The 5,281-nt window shown below is 42.6% G+C and overlaps 1 non-coding gene across 1 annotated transcript; it reads left to right on the top strand.

Annotated features, from left to right (window-relative positions):
- The first annotated feature begins 4,116 nt into the window (after positions 1-4,116).
- TRNAR-CCU (transfer RNA arginine (anticodon CCU)) lies at positions 4,117-4,189 on the top strand. The gene has a single exon. It is a non-coding gene; the product is annotated as a tRNA-Arg (tRNA).
- The last annotated feature ends 1,092 nt before the right edge of the window (positions 4,190-5,281 follow it).

Raw genomic sequence — 5,281 nt, forward strand, 5'->3', positions numbered from 1 at the left:
GCTGATTATCCAAAATTATGTTTAATACCCATTGTGGAGTGAAGAATTAACATCTTTCTTTGAACGCCACATGGTCATAGTTCACATTTATTTCTTTTGATGGGTTTTATCTCCTCCTCCATTTTCTCCTCCTCCTCTTTCCTTCCATCGTTCCTCATTCCTTGCTCTTCTGCCATATTTTCCTGTGTATTCGCTCTACATTAAGTTGAATCATGAAATTTTCCCTCACGTAGATCAAAACTAGTTAAATATTGGCAATTTCTTACATTCAACATAATACATGTTGGAAAGTTCTTTTCTGTTTTACAGCACGAATTATTTATGTTTGATTAGAGTTGCAGAAATCCTGAGATTCTCACAGATTAGAGCAGCTTGAATTTATGTATTAGGGCTAGAGGGGTGGCTTATGATGGACTGGGGCCAACTAGTCCTGGCTCCCCAGGTGATTGTTAAATATTCAAGAATTTTGCAAGCCAATTCCCTTGGTAGCTTGAAATTGACTATGTAGGGTGTATTTACACTGTGGAAATTGCCTTCCCTCCCCACCCTTCTGGGATCCAGTTTACCAACACACTGATTCGTCTTGGGCCAAGTGAAGTCACAGTGAAATCAGCTTCCCCAGGACCTGATAGATCTTCAGATAGAAATCAAGACTGTGGGAAGAGTGGAATGTATGCTGGGGAGGAAACGAACAAACTCAGTGGTTGTGGGAGAAAACATTGAAAAATTGGGGATGAGATATCCACAGTTCATATTTATAGTTCACTTTAGTTAATATTTATCAAGCATTTACCATGTGCCAAGCACTGTTTGAAGCACTTTTTCATTTGATCTCCACAATGACTTTATGAAGTGGATATCATTAATTTCCCTATTTTACAAATGGAGAAGATGAGGCTTGGAGAGGCTAAGCAACTTGGCCAAGGTTATACAGATAGCAGTAGAGTTTGGCTTTAACCCTAGGCTGTTTAACACCAGGACATATGCTCTTAACTACTATGTTACGCTGCCTATATTCTAGCTGGTAAGTTATGCTGCAGTAAAACCTCCCAAATCTCATTGTCTTTCTTTTTTTTTTTTTAAAGATTTTATTCATTTCATTTGACAGACAGAGATCACAAGTAGGCGGAGAGGCAGGCAGAGAGAGAGGGGAGGAAGCAGGCTCCCTGCCGAGCAGAGAGCCCGATGCAGGGCTCGATCCCAGGACCCTGGGATCATGACCTGAGCCGAAAGCAGAGGCTTTAACCCACTGAGCCACCCAGGCGCCCCATTGTTGTCTTTCAATAGTAAAGTTTTATTCTTGCTCATGTTACATGTTGGCTATGTGTCAGCTGTGGTTCTTCCCATGTCTTGTTCTGGGACCCAGGCTGAAGGAGCAACCCCTATGTTGGCCTTTCCCCAGAGAAAAGAGCAATTCTAGTAGTTACATGTGATAATTCTTAAGATTCAAGTAACATGTAGCATACATTATTTCTCATCACATTCCATTGGCCAGAGCATATCATATGGCCAAGCCTGACTCAATGGAGACTGAAAAATAGATTACCCTCCCCCCAGGCATTGCAAGTCACATGGCAGGCATTCTTGGCAGTGAATAATTGCGAGCTATTTTAGGTTAGGTTCCCCAGAAGTAGACTCTGAGTCAAGGATTTGTGGGTAAGTGATTTACTATGGAGTGTTCCTAGGAGAATCCAGAAAAGGAGTAGGTGAACAAAACAGAGAATGAGACAAAGCTAAGTAAGGATATAATATCAGGCAAAGTCCTGGGCTGAGCCTCACTCTGCAGGGGATTCTGGAGTATAAATCATGCCTCAGAGTTTATCCCAACTCAAGGCAGGGAGCAAGGCTTGCCTGTTTCCACAGGTGTCAGTCGTTGGCTAAGGGCTGGTCCCAGGGGACATAAGCAATGGAGCAGTTTTGGCTTTCTAAACCTGGGTGAAGCAGCCCAGGAGCAGTCCCTTAAAAAGAATCACAGATGGGCACCTGGGTGGCTCAGTGGGTTAAGCCTCTGCCTTCAGCTCCAGTCATGATCTCAGAGTCCTGGGATCGAGCCCTGCATCAGGTTCTCAGCTCAGCAGGGAGCCTGCTTCCACGTCTCTCTCTCTGCCTGCCTCTCTGCCTACTTGTGATTTCTCTCTCAAATAAATAAAAAATCTTTTTAAAAAAAGTCTCAGGTGTGTGGCTCTTAGAAACAAGGTCACAAAGAAATCAAGAGAAGGACCAGAATCTGAAAAGAGATCTGAGCTCCAGTAAGGTCCACTAAAGAAACATTAATGCCGTTGGCCACACTGCCTCTACCTTACACTGTCTTATTTCTACATCAGAGGCATGGCATTGTTTCTTCTGTGGTGAATGGCATGCCTTTGATGCCAGGCAGAGAGAGGGTCCACCGTTTGCTCCACTTGGAACAATAGGCACTGGGTAGTCATTACTGCTCTTTCATAAGCCAGTATAGTATTTGATGACCACAGGTGTGCAACACTGAAATCTTTGCAGAGTGAAGAAAGATGTGTGTAAGACTGCAAAGCTATTCTGGCAGTAATCACTCAGGGTTAGCACAGCCTCCATAAGTTAAGAGCGCAGTGTCCAAATAAGATTGCGCTACTCAGACCCCAACTGCCAGTTCAAGGGGTCCCCAGACCATCCTCACTTCTCACCAACTGGCTACAAATTCAGAGGTCCCCATGACCCCTTCAGGATCCTTAATTTGCTACGATGATTTATAGAACTCAAGAAGGGGCTATACTTAATCATGGTTTTGTTATAAAGGATGCAGATCAGAACCAGTCAAATGGAGAGACTCATAGGTGAGGTCTGGAAGGGTCCCGAACAGAGACTTTTCATGCCCCCTTCCCTATGGAATCAGGACATGCCACTTTCCCAGCACATCAGCAGGGCTGCCCACAATCTTTGTGGAGTTTCATTATATACACGTGACTGATTGAGCTAACTCTCCAGCCCCCTCCCTTCCCGAGAGGAAGTTGGACTAATATCATATGGCTAAAATACCCAACCCTTTAATCACGTGGTTAGTCTTTCTGGTGTGAACAGCCCCCATTCAGCGTCACTCATTAACATAAACTCAGATGTGATCTAAGGACCCCACCATGATTAACAAAGATACTCCACCAGAAAAATTGGGAAGTGTTTATAAGCTCCTTTCCAGGAACCCAGGACAAAGACCAAATTTTTTATTATATAACATGTGTCATCAGATTAGAGAATCCTATTAAACCCTAAGCAGAGTTTTTTTTTTTAATATTTTTAAAAGATTTTATTTATTTATTTGACAGAGAGAGAGAGAGAGAGAGCTCACAAGTAGGCAGAGAGAGAGGGGGAAGCAGGCTCCCTGCTGAGCAGAGAGCCTGATGTGGACCTCGATCCCAGGACCCTGAGATCATGACCTGAACCAAAGGCAGAGGCTTAACCCACTGAGCCACCCAGGCGCCCTGAGTTTTTTTTTTTTTTTTAAGTTTATTTTTTTTTAGTAATCTCTACACACAACTGGGGGCTTGAACTCATGACTCTGAGATCAAGCATTGCATGCTCTTCCAATTGAAGCAGCCAGGTGCCCCAAGAAGAATTTTTTTTTTTAATTTCACAGGTGGACATATATATAAGAGCAAATACAGTACACCGAAGGAAAAAAAAAATCTTAAATGCAGCCAGGGAAATAAGACAGATAACTTACGAAGGACCCAAAATAGATTTTCAGCAGACTTCTCTTCAACAGCAATGGAGACTGGAAGATAATGGAATGATATCTCCAAGAGAATTCTAAGGTAAGTTGCTTAATGAAAGGTAGAACATAAAATAATTGTAGGATACTATAGTAATATTTATATATCATGATGAGGGAAAGTTAATGTGTTACTGAAGTTATCAACTATTTAAAAACCAAACTGGGCACCTGGGTGGCACAGTCAAGTTGAGCATCTGACTCTTGATTTCAGCTCAGGTCATGATCTCATGGGTTGTAAGTTCAAGCCCCATCTGGCTCCATGGTCAGTGGGGAGTCTGCGATTCTCTCCCTCTGCCCCTTTCCCTACTCACATATGTGGCCCCCCTTTCAAAATAAATAAATAAATCTTTAAAAATTAAAACCAAAACAGGGGTGCCTAGCTGGCTCAATTCGTAGAGCATGTGACTCCTGATCTCAGGGCTGTGAGTTCAAGCCCCACATTGGGCATAGAGATTACTTAAAATCTTTAAAAAAATTTTGAAAATGAAAATAAAAATAAAAACATTATTTTAATGATTTCTGATGGAACTCATTCCAAAGTATATCATCGTACCCTTCACTTTTCTTTTTTTTAAGATTTTATTTATTTTATTATTTTATTTATTTATTTGACAGAGAGAGAACACAAGCAGGGGGAGCTGCAGAGGGAGAGAGAAAAGCAGGCTCCCCATTGAGCAAGGAGCTCAATACTGGGACTCGATCCCAGGCTCCTGGGATCATGACCAGAGCTACAAGCAGCTGCTCAGCCGACTGAGCCACCCAGGCATCCCTCCATCCTTCACTTCTTAACAGAAGGTTCAGATTCAACATTAACACTACTCCCTAGTCAACACTAATGTGTTAATGTAGACTCCTTAGTCTTAGACTCCTAGGAGTTACTGAGGTCTGCTAGGCTATTTGCATCTGCATTAAGTGGTCTCACACTGGAGTGCCTGGGTAGCTCAGGTCATGATCTCAGAGTTCTGGGATCAAGTTCCACATGGGGCTCCCTGCTGAGCAAGGAGTCTGGTTCCCCTTCTTCTTCTGCCTGTTCCCACCGCCACCCCCCGTTTGTGCTCTCTCTCTCAAATAAAATAAAATCTTTAAAAAAATAATAAATCATCCCACATTGTTATGCTCTATGCTTCTGTTTTTTAATAATTCTGTCTCACTGAAACAGTTTTGTTGAGCCTTTTGATCTGTTGCTGCATTTAATATGCATTTGTTTGATTATGGGTTGAGGGCTTTATCTTACTAAGTCTATAGCTCACTTATATAATCTGGCAGACTATTCCATAAGTGGACACTACAACATATCCCATCCAACAAGCTCTCCTTACAATGTAATGTTGACCTTGTTTTTTTTTTTTAATTAAAGATTTTATTTATTTATTTGACAGAGAGAGAGAGAACAGCAGAAGGAGAGGAAGAATCAGACCTCCCCTGCTGAGCAGGGAGCCCAATGTGGGACTCGATCCCAGGACTCCGGGGTCATGACCCTAGTTGAAGGCAGACGCTTAATGGACTGAGCCACCCAGGTGTCCCTGATGTTGACCTTCC

This window comes from Lutra lutra, chromosome 6 (genome assembly GCF_902655055.1).
Source record: "Lutra lutra chromosome 6, mLutLut1.2, whole genome shotgun sequence".
Taxonomy (NCBI): domain Eukaryota; kingdom Metazoa; phylum Chordata; class Mammalia; order Carnivora; family Mustelidae; genus Lutra; species Lutra lutra.